Source organism: Bison bison, unplaced genomic scaffold, assembly GCF_000754665.1.
Source record: "Bison bison bison isolate TAMUID 2011002044 unplaced genomic scaffold, Bison_UMD1.0 scf7180017864215, whole genome shotgun sequence".
Lineage (NCBI taxonomy): Eukaryota > Metazoa > Chordata > Mammalia > Artiodactyla > Bovidae > Bison > Bison bison.
This window is the reverse complement of record NW_011494787.1, coordinates 5,309,261-5,329,795: the sequence shown is the minus strand read 5'-3', so window position 1 is coordinate 5,329,795 and position 20,535 is coordinate 5,309,261. Positions and strand designations below refer to the sequence as shown.

At 36.0% G+C, this 20,535-nt stretch overlaps 1 protein-coding gene across 1 annotated transcript in view; it reads left to right on the top strand.

The window, feature by feature from the left end:
* ZBTB20 (zinc finger and BTB domain containing 20) overlaps positions 1-20,535 on the top strand; it is an 851,623-nt gene that overhangs the window by 585,601 nt on the left and 245,487 nt on the right. The window contains exon 8 of the transcript XR_825707.1: positions 2,071-2,170. The gene's annotated coding sequence lies outside the window, so the exon portion shown is untranslated. The remainder of the gene's footprint in view (positions 1-2,070; positions 2,171-20,535) is intronic.

Sequence of the window (20,535 nt, the reverse complement as noted above, 5' to 3'; positions counted from 1 at the left end):
GTGTCCTTCAGCCGCCTCACAGAAACCTGGGGCAGCCCTTTCTAAAACACCACCGGTTCATCTCCAACTTCAGCAGCCAGTAGGGAGTGCTCACACACTGTGCAAGTTCAGAGTCTTGCCTTTCGGTTTGAGAGGCCCTCCCCTGGCAGGGGGACCCACCCTTGGTGTTCCCTGAGTGTGTGTCTGGTGGGTCCCAGGCTTACCAGCGTGCAGCCAGAGCTAGAGCCTTAAACAGGAGCTTGGCCTGTTGCCCCCAAGCATTCTGCCTCTGCTGGTGCCTTAGGTGGATCAGCACTCGGAGCAATGGCGCTTTAGCCCCAAAGACTTAGGCCTTTTCATAAAGCGGAGCTTCGATTGTTCATCAAGGTGTCAGTCGCCCTGCATGCTTTCATACCTCTCTGTAAGGGTTAAGGGCAGTTGCTTGTGTCTTACCTGGTTTAAATGTTGACACAAAGTGCTGCATTCTCAGATTTTTTTTTCTGGTGGATGCCCCAGGTGCTTTCCTTTTGAAAAGTCTTGTGTAAAAATGATGATCATTGTTCAGCCACGAGAACTCAAATTTCTTGCCAAAGTAGTGATGGGGCTTAATTTTCTTTTAGATTTGGGAAACTGATCACAGTCCTGTCTCCCAGATGAAATGTTTAATTCCCATCCTAGGTATCTCAGACTGTAATCTATACCTCAGCCTCGTTACCTCAGAAGGCAGGTGGGAAAGGTATGTGAAGAGGGTCCTGAGTTTTACACAGTTAAGAATATTGCCCCAGGAAAAGGAAGTGAAGGTAGTTTGAAGTGGCAATTACATCTTCTGTCACAGAAAACATGTAAACAAACCATTGAATTTTAAAAGAAAGTTTAGTGACTTCTTTCTTGCTTTTTTTTTAAAGAGTTTCTTTCTTCCTTCTTAAAGTTCCTAATATGATTTCTGTAATGATTTTCTGTTTTCTTTCTTTATAGAACTTAAATGGCAAAGAAATGATATGCTATTTTTGATTCAGGAAAAAATAAAGATCTTTTTATATGGGAACTCTCTTTTTAAATATACGTTAGGAAATAGATAATGGTCACAAAAAAAAAAAAATGTTCTCTCTTCCTGTTCAGAGAGATAGATGATTAGTATATGTGCTTTTAATATATATTTACTTGCTTATCTGGTTGTTTGTTTATTTTAAGAAAGCAAGAAAGGAAGGAAGAAAACAAAAGCTCTTGTGCTGGAGTGATTTCCTTGGATTCATAGAATGTGGGACTGGAAACGAGCATGACAATAGGGCTGTGCCTTTGTGTCACGTGTCCACTTCACAGATATGGACACTGAGACCAGACCTGTTTTATAACAGGAACAAAGGTAAACGCAACCAGGCTGTGGCAGAGCCAGACCTAAATCATGGTCTGACCTACAATCCAGCCAATATTCTCTCAGAAATTACATAATTTTTAAAAAACTTTTTCTTTTAAACAAAGAATGATTTACATTGGCGTGCTTAAATCTAACAGGATGTTTGCTTTTGGAAAAACTGTCTGTAAATTAGCTAAGCTAATTCAGGAATGTACAGTTGAACAGTTTTGAGACATTTCTTACCAAGCTATATTTTATCTGAGTTGTATAAGGAACCATTATAATTTCAATTATTTCTTTTCTCTTATAAGATTTCATAGAAACACTTTTCCTTTCCCATTTTGGCACCTGAAAACATGAATTTTTAAATGAATCTGTTTCTTTTATAAGTATTCATTTAAGTAGGTCATATTCTAGAATTCTTTGAGGTAAAAAAGAAAATCTTATCAGATTAAAAGAAATCTGTTTTTTATTCCCATTTTTAGCCACATACGAGTCGGTCCTTGTAATCATCGGTTTCAACAAAATATTAAGTTAAAACATCAATGTTTTTGTTTGTTTTGGTTCTTTCTGTTTAACACAATGGGAAAAAAATGCATTTACCTTTTTGCAGCTATAATAATTATATACTCCATTTTTCATTTATGCAAAACTTATTTTTGAGGGTTTCCTTTTTGTTTCATTTCTCTATTTTTGCATTTTCCAAACATCTGTACCGTGGCTGGTGGCGAGAGTAGCAGTGGCTGGCACTTTTCCTCCGCGCTTTGAGACAAAGAGAATTGGCTGGAATAAAACCTTGCTTTCCATACGGTTAACTTGAAATACAGCATTGAAAAGGTATTGTCTCTTTTTCTTTTCTGAAACCAGAGGTGAAGCCCAGAAACAAATAGCAATATTAATGCCAAACCACCTGTTGATTCACATCAGAAAATCCTTGGCAATCCCCCACTTCATGTTTGAAACACCTAAATGGATGACTGATCTTTATGCGTTGGTAGCATTGTATTCCTGGAGAATCCCAGGGACGGGGAAGCCTGGTGGGCTGCCGTCTATGGGGTCGCACAGAGTCGGACACGACTGAAGCGACTTGGCAGCAGCAGCATTGTATTAATACATGATGCTGGTCATTCACTTAAGAAAGCCTGGATTCTACACATAGTCAAAGAGGGAATTGAAAGTTTTGCTTTGACTCAACTAAATGATCACTTTGTAAGTACACTTGGCTGTGAAGTGTTTATTGATTCCTGGAACAGTTGGACCTAGTGTCATGGACAGTGAAGAGGAAAAGATGACACTAGTGTTTTCTTTTACCTTGATCAATTCTAGTTAGGAAAAGCAGTAGTCTGTCCTGTCATTTTTAATGTAAAATGTTTCATTATAATGTGAACATACAAGAATCCAGCACCCAAGTTAAACAAACCTCAATGTGGAAAATTTATTTCCAAACCTGTTTTTATCGTGTATTATTCTAAGTTATGTATAGTGAAGTACACAGATTAATTGTATAGCTTGATGAGATTTTATGTGAGTATACATCCATGCAACAATATTCAATCCAACATACAAAACATCCACAATACCTAGGGGAATCCCTCATGCCCCCTCACAGGCTATATCCTCCAAAACTTTAACAAAAGATTAAACACAGCACAACTCTTCTGATTCCTATCATCATGAATTAGTTCTACATAAGCCATACATTATGAGTTATAGAAAATGAACTTTACTGTATGTGTCACTAAAATCTGAGTCTCTAATTGTTAGACATTATTTCTGGTATTTCCCATTTGCCACCAAAATTGTACTTAACATTTTTGTACATGTTTGGAAGCAAAGGAGGAAATGCTAAACTGTAAGAAAAAAAATACATTTTTAAATTTATGAAATAACTTCTTATTTTTTAAAGTTTAATAACTTTACTAAGAATTATGCAATTTTTCTTTTTAAAGTGGTAGTATCGATTTATATTCTCATTAGCAGTCTATGAGACCTTCTCCATATGCTTCACAACATTTGGAATGACCAAGGTTCTTACATTTTTGTCAGACTGAGGGGATTGAATAATATATCATTGAAAATGTTTTTCACTTATAAACCACTGGGATTTCCTCATGCGTGTTCATGTGTGTTGCCGGTTTATATCTTCACCTGTGTTTTGATTGAGTTATTTGTTTGGCTACTGTTGTTATGGACAGCTTTTGGTTTTGGTTTTGTAGTTGTTATAATACTCTGGATTCTCATCTTTTGAGCAATATAGATTGCGAATATCCTTTCCCAGTTTTTAGTTTTCTCTTTTAACTGTACATAGTGGCATTTATTTTTAAACCTTCTGATTTTAATGCAGTTAAGTTTATTGATGTTTTCCTTTATGGTTTGTCCTCTTGCTGCCACTGCTGCTGCGTCGTTTCAGTCGTGTCCGACTCATTTTAAAAACCCTTCAATATGACAAGATCCTTAAGAAACCTTCCTATATTTTCTTCTAACAGTTTTAAAGTTTTTTCTTTTACATTTAGATCTCTAATCTTCTTGGCATTTGTTTTTGTGTATGGTATCTTACATGCATCCTGTTGTTTTTTTTTTTTTCCTTGTGGGTAACACAGTCATCCCAGCACCATTTAACAAATTAGTCGTCCTTACTCACTAATTTGTAATGCCTCTTTCACCTACATCAAATCTGTTTTTAGTATCTTTATTTAATCCAGTGGACTATTTCTCTATTCTTGTGCTAACACCAAAGTGCCTTAATTACCATTGCTTTATAATATTCTTATTATTTGGTAAAGTAAATCTCTCTACATTGTTCTTCCTTAAAATTCTTTTTGCTCCTCTTGGCCTTCTGCTATTCAATGTAAATTTTAGGGTTGTTTAGTCAAGTTTAGCAAAAGCCCTGTTGAATTTTATTTGTATTTACGTTAACTTTAGATAGTAATCTAGAGGAGAATGGATATTCTTATGACACTGTGTCTTTTTAACATTGAGAGCTGTACTTGATGAGCTCTTCCTTCCAGTTCTATAATAATGTTTTATAATTTTCACCATAAAAGTCTTGCTTGATCTTATTTGTTAGAATTCCTCTCATATAACTTAATTTTCATGATATTATGTATAAAATCTGTTTTCCACTTTATTGCTTATTTGTTAGTATTGGTGTGTACTCAACAGCTTTGCTGAATTCTCTTACTAGTTCCACTGGCTAAACTGAAATTCTCCTAGGTTTTCTACATGGACATGTATATCATTAGCAAATAATTCCAATATATCTCTTAATTTTCAATTGCAATTTATCAATTAATTTTCAATTCAATTTATTTTTCCTGTCATATTGCATTACTGAGACCTCTATATACGTAGTAGTATACTACTAAGTCGCTTCAGTCATGTCCGACTCTGTGCGACCCCATAGACAGCAGCCCACCAGGCTCCCCCGTCCCTTGGATTCTTCAGGCAAGAACACTGAAGTGGGATGCCATTTCCTTCTCCAGAGATCTCTATATAGTGTGGAGTAAAAGCCATGACATTAGGAATGTTCTGTTTCATTCTTTACTGGAAATGTTCTGGAAATGTGATATTTGCTTGGGATTTTGATAAATCAAAATCATTATTGAAAAGTTCCCATCAGCTATTTAAAGTTTGCTAAGTATTTTTAATCAAGAATACTCAGGACTTCTCTGGTGGTCCAGTGGCTAAGACTCCATGCTCCCAGTACAGGGAGCCTGGGTTTGATCCCTGGTCAGGGAACAAGATCCCACATGCCACAACTAAGAGAGTTTGCTTGGCACAACTAAAGACCTGGTACAGCCAAATAAATAAATAAATATTTAAAAAAAAAAAAAAAAGAATACTCATTGAATTTTATCTAATGCATTTTCTGCATCAATAAAATGATAAAATTTCCCACTAATATGTTAGTATTTTATGTGATATTAAGACATTTCTTAATAGTCAACATTTCTTACATTCCTGCAAAAAAAAACTTTTTTTACTTGGTCCTGGTGTGTTTTTTAAATCCAGTCTTGAGTTTAATTTGCTGACAACTTTCTATATATGTTTGCATGGGGAGATTAGTCTTTTCTTAAAATTTTTATTATAGACATTTGGTATTATGGTGATAGTAGCCTTGTAAAATAAGTTGAGCAACATTTCTCTCTTATTTTTTTCTATTTCTGAAACTATTTTTATATTATACAGATTACCTATACTGAAGATTTGGTTAGATTTACCTCTAAAATCATCTGGACCTAATATTTTGTATTAGTAGGTGGTAGGTAGTGTAAGGTAGATGTTATATTATCATCAGTTCCTTTACTTCCATAGCTATTGCTTTATTCAAGTGTTATAGTTCTTCTTAAGTCAATTTTAAGGAGGTGTTTTTGGAAAATATACAATTAACAGTTAATCTACACTTCAAATTTATTTGTACAAAGCTCTTCATAAATTCTTATGATATTTAATTTTATCTGTAGATATGTTCCCTTCTTATTCCTAATATTATTTATATTAACCTCTTCTCTTCTTTTACTGGCTGTTAGACATTTTGTGTTTTATTTACTTTTTTCAAAAATTGTCTTTTGAGTTTGCTTATTGACTTGATTGTGTCTTTGCATTCTATATCATTACCTTATGCTTTTGTCAACATTACTTTTTCTTTTTATTTTATTATTTAGATCATTTTTTCTAGATTCCTGAGTTCATTTTTTCTCATTCAATTTTAATACTTTTTATTGTTTTTAAAATGAATCTGTCTCGAAATTCTCATTCAGGGTCTCATTAGCTGCATAACATGTCTTCATATATAGTTTTGTTTAATTTTAAATATTTTGTAATATCTCTTTTGATTTATTTTTAACCCTTAATTAGAACTGTATATTTCTAGGGACTTCACTGGTGGTCCAGTGTTTAAGATTCCATGCTTCCAGTGCAGGGGCACAGGTTTGATCCCCAGTCAGGGAAATAAGATCCCACATATCATGCATTGCAACCAAAAAACAAACAAAAAAAAGTATATATTTCTACATGGCAAACATGTATTTACTCTATTTTTATTACTGATTCTGAATTCAATTCTATTATAATTAGATGTGTTTTATATAGTTTTGATTGAAAAAAAATTTTTTTTAATTCTTTTCTGACCTAGTACATGGATTTTATTGCTGGCCTTAAAGTTCATTGCAAATATACTCATTTTGAAATCATTATCAGACAATTCTATAAAATCAAATTTATCTGGAGTGAATATTCCAGTTATTAATTTTGTGGTTGTTTTGCATTCCTATAGACTAACAACAAAGGATCAGAAAGAGAAATTAAGGAACAATTCCATTTACCATCACATCAAAAGAATAAAATAGCTAGAAATGAACTTCCCTTGCTGTGTTTTAGAATTTTGTTTTGCAGGTTAATGTTGGTCATAAAGCTTTTTTGTCTTCCCTCTTAGCACTCTCTCTAATTTTTTCATACCTCCTTGACTGATGGTTTTCCAGTTGCCTCTATCTGCATTCCTGGCTTTCTCGTCCCAATCCAAATCTTATAATGGTGTCTTTAGCTTACCTTTAAGAATATTTGATCATGAGACTGAATCTATACCTTCATCCTTCCACCTTTCAGTGCCTGCAGCTCTGTCTAAGATATTGCCCCAGGCAGCAGATGGCCATATTTTTTACAGCCTCTTGTTGAAGTAGCAAAACAGACCTAGGTCCACCATTTCATATGGAACACTTTTGGCCCCATTACTCCAAAGACCTAGATTCCCAGCCACCTCTATGTGCTTCTCTATCCGGATTTCAGTAGGCTTATGGCTTCAGCCCTCCTTACTGTTTTTAGTTTCTCTGCAGAAATGGTTACTTTCTTCTTTTTAAGTCTCACTCTGCCTTTTTAGATTTTTTCATTTTGTATTGTATCAGTTTTTTCACTTATCAGTATATCTTGTATAACACTCCTTTGATTTTTACCTCTCTTTCATTTAGATACACCATTTTAAAACAAATATTACAAATAATATTTATTATTATTGATTATTTAGTGGTGCTGGGCACTGAACTTTATCGATATTGTTTTATTCAATCCTCTCTATATAGTCAGTTACTTTCATTCATGTTTTATAAACTAAGGAAATTGATATAAATAAGCTAAGTAAATTTCTCCTTAGGAAAGAGGTGATGACTAGTAAATGCAGAAGTAATATTTAAATTCAGTTTTCTCCACTACAAAACTAGTATTCTTAAAGTACTATTGTATGGTTAGATTTTGTGGAATTTTAAGCCTATGTTATGGTTTTTATTTTAATAATAAATTAATTGACTTAATATTTATTGTTGTAAAAAATGAGTATTTTCTATGTTATTCTGCCTTCTTGGTTCTCTCTGTCTTTTTCTCTATGGTATATAACTATTTTATTTGTTTGTTATTAGTATAGCAATTTAGAAGTTTTAAAGCAAAATTTATTTTTCTAATAATGAAGAGTACTATAAAATAATAAATAGTATATATTATTAGTAGATGTAATAGATAAAATAAATACTAAAATAATATTAGAAAAAGTAGCAGTTATTTTTTAAAACAAACTATTTTTTAATTATCGCTATTAAAGAAATCATATGCTGCATGAAATGAGAAATTTAGGGTGCTGCTTCTTCATTCCTCTCCTCCTACCCACTTTCTCAGTTTTTGTTATAATGCATTAGTCAGGTATAGATTATTATCCATCTCTGTGATATAGCTGTGGAGAGGATAATCACAGAAAGCTGGATCATTTCTTCAGTAATAGAGAGCTTCTGGTATATGCTTAAAAATGTTTGTTGAGTATGAAATGAATAGGCCTAGTTTGTGTGCACACACATTCACACAGAGAAAGAAAACATAGCTAAGATCTCTTTAGTGTCCTCTAGCACTGGATGACCCACCTGTTCATTTAAACGTTGAATATTGTAACTGTTTAACTGCCATATGATTTAATAAATACTCTTTCTGTCAATTTAGTTGGGCAAACACATGCTTTTAAATCAACCCTTTACAATCAATGAGCTTCTATCCAAGTTAGTTCAAGTCATAGCTATTCCCACATCTACCCCTTCTGCCCTACCCTATCCCTCTAAATAATTAGTATATTTGGCAACTCCCAGTCTCACAGCCCATTCTCCTACAAAACAGTTTGTGTTGTTTACTATTTAAATAGAGGCACATTGACATAGTTCTTTTTAGGGTAGTTCTTATAATCCCCAATTATTGTCAGAGGAAATTCTTTATAGAAGTTGCTAGGAAAATTGGATTTTCCATTGAATACCACTAGATATTAGCACTCCAGTATTCTTGCCTGGAGAATCCCAGGGATGGGGGAGCCTGGTGGTCTGCCGTCTCTGGGGTTGCACAGAGTCGGACACGACTGAAGTGACTTAGCAGCAGCAGCAGCAGCAGATATTAGCAAGAAACTTAATGATGATCTGCAATATGCTAGAATAAAAACACCATGCTTCTATTGTAGCAAAGCAGATTAAGTAAAACAATATAGATTAACAAGAAGAAAGCAAACTAGTATAAACTGGGTCATTTGCTGATGTGCAAATTTTATGAAAATTTTAATAACACATTTGATCAATTTATAAGTACATTATTCATGTTTATAAGAACACTCAACCCTTTATGTGATATGATTTTAACAATCTTTTGTCCATAAGAACAGATTGAAATTAAATGGGTTTCCTAGCTGTTTCTATTCTTTAAATTATACAAATGATTTTTTTATTATTCCCTACTTAAAGGCATTGAACTAGGAACTGGGAGACTTGGTTTCTAGTCCCAGTTCTATCATTTAACTAGCTCTATGACTTTGAGTAATTTATTGAACTCTTTGAGTCAGTTTCTTCACTTATAAACATAAAAAGTTGGGCTTCAAGCTCTGTAAATCCCCTTTCAAGACTCATATCTAGTATTCAATATTGGGTGCATGTGTCTCTGTATACTCACATATATGTACTCACATATATAAAGTTAACTGCATATAAGTTCCATATCTCAATAACCTATGTTAATCAACAGAATTCATAAGGACATAGCCAAGAATGGGATTAATTTCCCCCTGAAGATGGCAGTTGAATTTAGCTAATAGATAAATAATAACTGGGAGTTAATGTAGGATCTTAATCAGGACTGACATGACAACAGCAGTATTTTCAGAAGTACTGTTAGGCAGCAGTGTGCAGAATGCATCAGAATGGAAGAAATATCAACTACAGACTAGGCAGACATGATGTCCAGGTTCAGGATTAGGTGAGGAGAGTCTACGGTATAGTGACAGCATCAGAAATGAAATGGAAGCAAAAGATAAGAAGGTACTGAGATGTTCAGTACCTATTTGTTCAAAAAAATCTAAGAAGATTATAAAAAGAAAAATTATGAAAGAGGAAATGCAATTGATAAACATATGAAAAAATATTTTAACTCACTAGTACTCAAAGACATGATTTATAAAAACTAATCTTTAATGCTGATAAATGTATAGTAAAACTGTCATTCATATAATAGTAATTGTGGGGGGTCATGTGTTGACACCAAATTCTGCAAGGTAATAGGCATTATATTATCAAGAAACTTTCTTTAAAAATGTATCTTTTGGCCCAGTCATTTAATTTCTAGGAATTTATCTACAGGAACCCGAAATTCAAAGATTTGTGTACAAAGACCTATTCATCACAATGTCATTTATAAAAGTAAAAGAAGAGAAAATCTTAAATATTTAATCAAATAAATTATTAAGCAAATTATGGAACATATGTATATATTATTTGTATAAAGTTATTAACTACAGTTATTAATTTTAAAATATTTTAAATATTAATTTACTAGGAAATGTTCATGAAACATTGTAACTGAAAATGCCTGATCCAAAAGAAACTTGTATACCTGACATGGTCCCAAATTATCAATAGAAAAATGAATGAAAGTATTTGGTTACATCAAAGGAAATACATTAAAATGTGAATAATACTAGTACCTCCTCTGTATGATGGAATGAAGTGATATTTTATTTCTTCTTTTCCTTAACTTTTCTAAATATTCTGAAAATACTCTAATGATTAGAAAAGTAAAAAATTTTACGCAAACAGTAAATAATGTAAATAAAAATAATTCCAAATCTGATAATATTTCAGCTTGAGAAAAGAACACATGTCTATTATTTATCACTTCATAAAGGATTAAAATGTCTTCCTTTTCCAATTTATTAAGCTTTTGAAGTACTTGAGATATCAATTTTTAGAATCTTATCATCTAAAATATGATATGTATTTTCTAAATCATATCATATACTTTCTATTGCCCAGTGTTTCCCAGAGTTTCTTTTTTCCTTTCTTTCTTTTTTTGGATTCTTGAACATTTGCCTTAGGTTATCAGCCTGTGCTTTCACATTCCAGAACCTCATTTTTTTAGTCCATCAATCAGCTCTGACATTAATATGCTCAGGTCACATCTGCATGTATATGAGCTTATCTCAAGGGAAGAAATCTTGAGTACTCTTTGTTTTCAACTGTTTTTAACTTCTAAATTTCTCATATTGTAAAAATTTCATAATCCAATAATAGCATTTTAAGTAACTGAAACAGATGAAAACAAAGGACATAGCCAATATGTATCTATAGGTCACTTTTATTGAGTGGCATGACCTACTACTGATAACATTTATCAGGCATCCATCTCAGAAGGAAAATTTCAGCTGCTTTATGTAAGAATGAATAAACATAATGACTAACTTGGCTTTGTACCCAGAATTTAGCCAAAAAAGAAACCCGGTTGGATGCCAGAAAGAATAAACCACATAAAGTTTTATCAGCCCAAAGTACACAAGTAACTCAGTCTGCCCTTTTTCTAACAAAACTATATAAGTAAAAATGTAATCTTAAAAAATCAAAATTCCTTACACTGGCCAATGGCAAAGTGCTAGAGTAACTAAAAATTTCCAGACCACACCCTTTTTGCTTTCTGCCCAGAGAAGAACCATTGTCTTTCTAACTCAGGCCTCCAGTGAGCACAAGGTAAACCAGAACCAGTTGCATACATGCTCATCTCTTTTTTCTGAACTGTAAACCTAGTGAAGGCAGAGGCTTTGTCCTATTTATCTTTTATACCTCAGGTTTTGGCAAGATGCATAATTGTTGAATGAATTAATCAAAGATCAGCAATTTAGTTTAGATGATTTTAGTAATTATAAAAATACAGAGGAGAAGAGTTACTTGAATACAAATGCTGACGTCCTATGTATTATAATAAATAACCAATTTTATTAGTATTTAGGCACTTTACCTCATTTACAGTAATGTTACCATTTTATTTTAGGTACTTAACACCCTTTACAATGATGTTACCACCAAATCATGAACATCTTTGAAAGTAAACACCTTTCAAGAACGTATTTTTCCACAAGACTAAGAGCTAAAGAGTTAAAACTTAGGAACTCTTGCAATAATCAGTGTGACATTCAAAACAAAAGATTATTACATCTCTCTGAATCTCAGTTTCCTCATCTGAAAGATGGGAATAGTAATAATACTTAAGTTACAATCCTTATTGTAGGGATCAGATGAGATGGTTCATATTAAACACGACTGTCTAGCCTTTGGGCTATTGTCACTACCATTAATGCCTCCCAGGTCAGCTATTTGTACCTGCACATATATCTTGACAACTGGGACAGAAGGAACAAAGGTATACTAGCATTCTATCCCTGGGTATAGAATCAGAGAACTGCATCAGTTCAGTTCAGTTCAGTTCGGTCACTCAGTCGTGTCCGACTCTTTGCGACCCCATGAATCACAGCACGCCAGGCCTCCCTGTCCATCACCATCTCCCAGAGTTCACTCAAACTCACGTCCATCGAGTCGGTGATGCCATCCAGCTGTCTCATCCTCTGTGGTCCCCTTCTCCTCCTGCCTGCAATCCCTTCCATCATCAGAGTCTTTTCCAATGAGTCAACTCTTCGCATGAGGTGGCCAAAGTACTGGAGTTTCAGCTTTAGCATCGGTCCTTCCAATGAACATAAGCCAGTGCTTTTCAGGCTTCAGTAGCCTAAGAATTACTTGGGAAGCTTGTTTAAAATGTAGATCTTTGAGTTCCACCTCAAGAGATACTCATTCAGTTTAGTTGCTCTAAGGTGAAACTCTGAAATGTCTTTTTAGTATATTCCTCAGGAGATTCCGATGCAGGTGGCTCCAGACCAAGTCCTAAGTGACCTTGACATGATAATTCCATCCCAGCCTCGATCGTGGATTCCCTCCAGTCCATGGCTTCATTCCTCAGGACTCAGTCTGTCTGCTTCATCCTGTGTGGCTTCACTAGTCCCACCCCTCACCTCAGCCACTAACAGCAGAAGAGAATAGAAAGATAGGATCAACTGGGAAAACTTGAGTAGCTGCAGTTAATTATCTGTTATTTTGTATTCTTTGCACTAATGATATTCTGCATTAGTCCAAAAGTGAGCAGACTTGAGAAGTGAGCTTGAATTTAAGAATGATCGTTTTCCCCAGGTAACTATAGAATGACTAACTATAGTGAAGTTTATCCCTTTTTTTTAAATGAAATTGCTATCTATAGAACTTAGACGAATAAGCACTATTGAAGTGCAAAGTGTTAAATGCATGCTTTGATTTAGTCAATGCATTTGCACATTGAAGTAATTAGGATATATTTAAAAGCACTCTGCTTACAATACTTCACTCTCCATTTCCTACAAATCAAATTAGTGAGGGGTAGATTTGATTTTGACATCATTTTGAAAATATTTTCTTTTTCTTTTTTTAATTTTCTTAGAGTTACATTTTTACAAAGTTCAATACACAACCGACTGTGACTAAATTCATAAAAACCAAACAAAAAGTCCAAAGTGAAGGAAAATGAAAAACAGCACAGGGTAATATGCAGTAGAACAATGTAAATCAGACCTCAAATATAGTTGTAATAACACACCTTATCCGTGTCTGATCAATTAACAACAAATACTTATGCAGATAGCAAATAGCTCATTCTTTGATCGAGAGCCCCAAATTTAATTATTCATCTCAGTCCAAATAAATATGAAAAGGCAGCCAACTCTTAGAAAGATCTTAACCATCTCCTGTTTTCATCATACTATATGTAATGCAATGAATGAATGTGAAGAAAGAATATGAAGATTGTTTTCCTTGTTTGTTAACAAAGCATTCAAGCAGGATTATTTATTTTTGAATAGATTTGGCAGAACCAAGACATGTTTATGGAGCTATGTTTCACAGACAAACCCAAGTTTAAATCCCAACTCTGCACACTGTATTATCTTTGACAAATTATTTCACCCTCCTCAGCCTCGGTTTTCACATATGTAAAATGAGGGTAATAATATCCATATTGCAAAATCATTTTCTTATCATGCAATATTATATTGAAAGTGTTTATGATTTAATATGCATGCAATAAGTGGCAGTTATTAGTATTAATTCAAGAAGAAAGTTTGAAGGAATAAGAACCTAAAATCCTCAGAAGAAAAAAAATACTAAAAAAAATATTCTGTATTCTCACTTCCCCAGAGACTATTTACTGATTTTAATCCTACAATTTTATCAGGATTACTACAGGAAGGATTGTTTTGCCTTTATAATCTTCTTGCCACCCAAATTGCTGTTCTTAATGTACATCAGTGACCTCAAAATACATGTTGATAAATACCCTTTGTACAATTGAAGTGCACATTTGAATGACTATAATTTTTAATCTCAATTATTATCAGAGTCTTTTGCTGACAATAAATAGCACTTTGAACTGGGCACAGGTTAGATAAGTCTAATTCCCCTTATTTTTTTCTATACTACATTTATAGTTTTAGAAGTATACATGGTAATGCACAGAAGTGAAGGGGCGATGGAATGGACAAGAATAGTAGACTCATTGGGGCTTCTTAGGAAACAAAGATGGTGTCCTATTCTGCCTTGTCTTCAATGACTAGTTCTGTGTTTCATATGTAGAGAATTCATTAAATGTTTGTTGAAACAAGGAAAAACAAAATGCTAAGAAAATACTTGGATAACATCAAGGAGCTGACTCAGAAGTCATAGGTGCAGGTAGGAGGCAAAGAGCTGAAGACTTATTTACGGACATCAGTACTCCCTCAGTTAGATTCCATGTGGAATATCAGCCATTTATACTCAGAGCCACTAATTCTTAGCTGGAGGAAGCAGCTAACCTAGGAACAGTAACTGATCTTCAGTCAGAGAGCCATGACACAACCTTCACTTCAGAGCTAGATAGAGCCATGGAGATTTTCTAATCCAAGGGCCTCATTGTTCAGCTAAGAGAATATAATGACTTACTCAAACACATGTTGGCAAGGTTTGTTGATGTTCAAACTTTGATTTCCTGACTCTGGTCCAATTCATTTTATCTTGTAGTGTGCTGCCTTTGTGTCCCCCACTATCTCCCAGAGGGTTCCTATATATCCACTGTGGCTCCTCTTTCTATGACCAAGGCCATGCAAGGAAGCATTCAGCAATGCCTCTGATGACAGTCATCTCATCTATTATGGCATTTTCCATAGACCCTATAAAGCCATAATAAAGAGATTCTTCCTTATCTTTTAATTCAATTTTTATCAAGAAATAATCTTTATTGAGTTATTATTAACCATTAACAGCTCATCCAAATTACTTAGCTCCTTTTTAAATAATCGTTAGCTGATGCTGAAGGGAATGGAGAAGAAAGAACCATTATAATTTGAGGAGAGAGTGGAGTTCTGTCCTTTGGGTGTTATCCAGGGGAAGGCAAGGCCAGGTGGGCTGTGACCAGGGGCGTCCAGAGTACCTAGGAAGTCACTCAAGGATTTGAATCTTAGAAAAGGAGAGGGGAGATGAGAAGAGGTGAAGGAATAGAAGAAAAAGGAAGGACAAGAGGAGATGGTTCTGCAGCTAAACTTAATACTGTGGTCTTCTGGTTCATTGCCTACTATATTAGTCCCTACTGTGCTCAATGGAAAAGCTTTGTGTTCAGGTCAGTTGTGTCCTGTTAGAATTTATTTATATTGCCACTGTCAAGTAATGACTAGAATTCCTTGAATCCAGTATTAATGACAGCCATAAAAGGAGAAATAAAGCTTTCCGTAGGTAAATATCTCCACCTAAAGAATGGAGAAGTGTTGATGGGCTGTTGATGGTGAGTCAAATTGGCATACCAGGAATTTTTATAAATGGTTTTCCCATGCCTCACTGAATTTGTAGCTGAGACTTTAGTTGTATACCAGCTGTGCGTGCAAAATCTCATAATTATTCTTACTGTATTAAGCATTTTATAGCAATTTTAGCTCTAAAATGCTATGCAATAGTTTTTATGCAAGCGTACCAGACATGTAAGCTGTTCCAATGAAAACATTTCCTTTCATTTAGACACGTGGTTTTAGGTTTCCAAACTTAGCTCTTTGCATTGATGGAAGAATCTTTAGGAAAGCCATCAGGTTTTTTGGAGGGAGAAGGGGAGGCAGTTGGATGTTCTTGCACATACTTTATTTCTTCAAGCAGCCTTATCAGAAAAGGGGCATTTCATTAATTGTACATTACTGATATTAGTAAATACTGCTGCTGAGTACTGGCTCCCCCACAGTCTGTCCTGTTGAGAAAGGCACTGAAGAGGAAGCGAGGGTTATCTCTGCATCCCTCTGGGGTATAATGACAAGCAGGCAGAAGGACTTGGACTTAACCTCTCTGCAGAAGGCTGACACCTTTAACACTGCTGCACAGGCTGCTGCACCCTGCAGTGTCAAGTCTTGGGCCTGAGCCCAAAACTGGTGTGGAGTTTGAACCCTTGGCATTCTGGCTCAGGGCCAAGTGCTATCAATGGAACCCCACTGACACCTTTAGTTATTCTTCCTAGATTAGGATAGTAATTTACTTGTCTCTTTGATTTCAAGTGTCTGGTTTTGTTTCCAGATGCCTCCCAGCTCATCTGTATTCCAGGGATTTCAAAAGACTTTAACCTCATTGGTTCTTTGCTTTGTCAGTTCCATTTGGTGAACACAGGAGGGATACAGAGACTAGAGAGCAGTAAGGGAGGGGGCGGGGTGTGTGTGTGTGTGTGTGTGTGTGTGTGTGTGTGATGTAGTGAGCATGTGGGGAGGGCCTGGTGAGACTGCAGGAATAAATAAAAGGCATGTTCACTTTCAGAATATCAGCTATTATCCCAGAGCAAGTCAGGATGGAGTATAAGAGGTGATGCGTAGGACAATGTAGTGAAAAATGTCATTAGACAGATTCATGTGTAAAAGCCCTCCAACCAGCAGTAATCTCAAATTCCCCCAAACGATTGCAATATATGGAAGAGATGGAGAGACCATAGAAATTTTATCCCAATGCCAATAAGGTAACAGCACTTGGATTTAACATGCTATGGTAGGAAAAGGCATTTATGCAGGGGTGTCATTTCATGTTTACAAGGCCCTGTCTAGAACCGTTTATTGATTTTACTGCGGTTCTTTCCCCAGGACCCTGTAGATAGATAATCGCTAGAAATGTCCATCATTAGCAGGGCAATGAGTACAACCATCGCACTAAGAAAAAGATACACATAGGACCCTGCCAGCAGGCATCAAACCAGGGGTGGGGGGGAGTCACACAATAACACGTGCAGCTATAACTCCAGGCAAACACACACACAACACCCTGTGTAGCCATTGCACTGAGAAAATACACACAGCCCCCTATGCTGCCATCACACATCAGGAAAATACACACACGACACCCCTATGTAACCATCACACCAGGCAAAAGCAGAGACATAAAATGCTAAGTCAATAGGAATGAACAGCTCGTAAAAGCCTACTGGAATAGATCACATCACAGCCAGGTACATCTGTTCTCAGCACTAACCATTATCGTTAGCTTAAAATGCTTAAAATCACTGCGCATCCTCAGGTCTAGGGACAGATTATTCCAGGAAGATTCTGCTAAATAGATTTGGCAATGCAGTGAAAGGGACCTCTACTACATTTAAGTGATGCATTTTGCATCTCAAAGGCCATCAACTATATTTAGAGGAACTGTGTGATTGAAGAACAATGCTCTAGGATGGGAAGGCAATTTTTCTGGCCCTTCTAAATCTGGGGGTGATTTTGACCCCAACTTGAGTTAAGTGTACAATTGAATGGAAGCGATCAGACTGGGAGATGACTAATAAAAGCAGAATTGGAAACAGCTTTCATCTGTGCTGTAAAGTAAGCCACTCTATCCTGTTTTAAACTGGAACTCTCAGGTGGGATGTCATATCCAGAGGTCTTGGTGAGGTCAAACTTCAAGCCACCGACTTGAGATAAATAAGTAGTAACTACAATCCTTGCCTCATAGGGGTGTCTGCTCAACTAGGGGGAATAAAGGAACCACCCACCTCTTCTTTTGCCAGCGCCTTCTCTTTATCCTCTTGCCTTGGTCTGTGATGTTATCCTAACTGTGTGACACAGGGGTTATGGCACTGTGAGGGAAACTCGGCATGTCCTTCTGAAGAGAGGCCCAAAAAAATAGAAAGAGTTTCAAGCTCACAGTTCCATGTTTCAATTACACTGGCGTTATGTGTTTCTACTGAGTGAGACATGTTTCAAGCTAGCTTGTTAAGAATGATTTACACCATAATTCTAGGAAAAAACAAATGTGAGTGACTGAGATTTGAAAGGGAAGAGTAGGGGGGAAGTGCCAGACTAAACGAATCCTAAGTAAATAGGGTGAGGTTGGGTCTTTTTTTCTTCTTTTGGTGTTTTTTGTTTGTTTGTGGGTTTTTTTTTGTTGTTGTTGTTTAAAAAAAAAGAAAAAACAGAAGCGAAAGATGTATTGTTGGTAGTTACTTCTTTCACCTGGGTTAAATAAAGCAAAAGAAGACAGAACTGCTCCATTTGCTCCATGTAAAAGCAAATTTTTAGGAGAGGACAGGTATTTCTCTTAAATTTGCAAGATAGCATCTTATTGGGAATAAGTGGTACTGGAAATAAGAACTAAGAGTTACACTTTTTTACCAAAGGTGGCAGAAAAGGTTTTGTTAGGGTGAGATAAGCATTTTCCATAAAACAATGAGGTCGTGACATGAGGTAATTACATGGTGACTGGGACACACTGCATGCCATACTGGGGAAATTGCATGATACCTGCGTGGTAGCACTAGTAACTCTCGTTATCACTGCCTTATTATCTCCTGATAACTGTATAATTAGTTTGCGTCACCAAAGCACCCTAAACGTACGCCTGTTTCCAGCTACTCTGGTAGGAAAAAAAATAAACTTTTTTGCAAGGGGGAAAAAAAGCTAATGAAGAAAGTTGCCAAGAACAGATATTTTGTAATCTGTGCTAAATCTCTGCTGGAAAACATGAACAGTAACGAAGCTGAGAAGACAGTAAAAGAAATTCGGGGCAAGGTGCCAGACGCCCAGACGGAAGGAGAATGTGGACCAAAAGATTGCGACAATCGGGTAATTATGGTTTATGAATTTCAGCTTTAATCTGTAGTTCAGTGAGTCCTGATTAAATATCTGTTAAACACAATTAAAGTTTGTTTTTGTATTTCACCGTCTTGATCAGAATAATTAGAGACTGCGTGTTTCATGTCAAAAGTAGCAAGAGGAATTTTACTGAATGAACATCGTTTTTAAAAGCCATTTGTAGCACCAGCTGTTGGCATTATTTTATATTTTAGTGTTATCAGCATAAAGATGGTCCTCTGGATGCTGAATAGTTTCTAGCAGGACAAGGATATTATGCTGTCATGATGGGCCTGTGTTGATGAGGCTGGAATGTTTAAGGGCTAGGGTTCACTGAGATAGTACATGGGCGAGATGCAGGTCAGGGAGACAGGTCTTTTTAAGTGAGATAAGAAGGAAGTCATCTGAGTTAAGTTTATCCAAGCAAGGATCAGAGGGAGGAAATTTCTCATGGTAGACTCATACCTTAACACCTGCAAACTCCAGGAGACAGTGAAAGACAGGGAAGCCTGGTGTGCTGCAGTCCATGGAGTCACAAAGGGTCGGATACAACTTAGCAACTGAACAACAGTCGTGTGTTAACATCTGCAAATGCTGGTTAGCTTATTCAGACAGATTGTATACAGTGCCTGAAGGCAGGCACAAGACAGATATGATGGGAAGTGTGGGAATCTGTCCTGGTTGGTTCTTGGTTAAAAATCTGTGTCTTTATTTTTAGAGTTAATAGAACGTACTACTGAAAGAACTTACCATATTAATAATTCTTTGGCTAGAGATAGCAGTATGAATTCTGCCAAAAGGACAAGTTAGAATATAAGTAGGACTAACTGAAACTAGGTTTGGTTTGTAAGACCCTACAAACCAAAACTTAAACTATGATTTCCTCACACTATGCCAAAAGTGAGGCTGGAGAGTTAAGTTTCTGTGTCTTTAAAAATTATAAGTGGGTATATGTAAAATTTTCTATGCAGCTGTAAAGAAATATGATACTATCTTGTTTTCAATTTGAGTCCTGGAATATTTTGAACACAGCAATAGAATAATGGACCTGTTCCCCAAAGAGCGGGCATGCATGCTTAGTCACTTCAGCCATGTCTGACTCTTTGCAACCCCATGGACTGTAGCCCACCAGGCTCCTCTGTCCATTGGATTTTCCAGGCAAGAATATTGGAGTGGGTTGTCATGCCCTCTTCCAGGGACTCTTCCCAACCCAGGGATCAAACCTGTGTCACCTATGTCTCCTGCATTATAAGCAGGTTTTTTACTACTGAGCCACCAGGGAAGCCCTCCCTAAAGAGGCCCATGTCCTAATCCTCAGAACCGGTGACTAGATTGCCTTAAATAGCAAGAGGGACTTCGCAAATGTGAGTAAATTAGAACCTTGAAATTGAAGGATTACCTTGGATTCTGGATAGGCCTAAAGTAACCTCAGGTGTTTTTATAAAAGAAAGACGGAGGAAGTGGGGTCAGAGTCAGAGAAGGGTATATGACAAAGGAAGCAGAATCAGAGAGTGGGGGGCAGAGATTTGAAGATGCTAGACTGCTGGCTTTGAAGATGGAGGAAGTGACCATGAGCCAAGGAGTGTAGCCTGCCTCTAGAAGCTGGAAAAGATAAGAAGAGGGATTCTATCTTAGAATCTCCAGAAAGATGCAATCCACTGACACCTTGATTTAAGGATTTCTGACCTCCAAAACTCTTAACAGATTTGTTTGAGACATTAACATTGTGGTATTTAGTTACAGC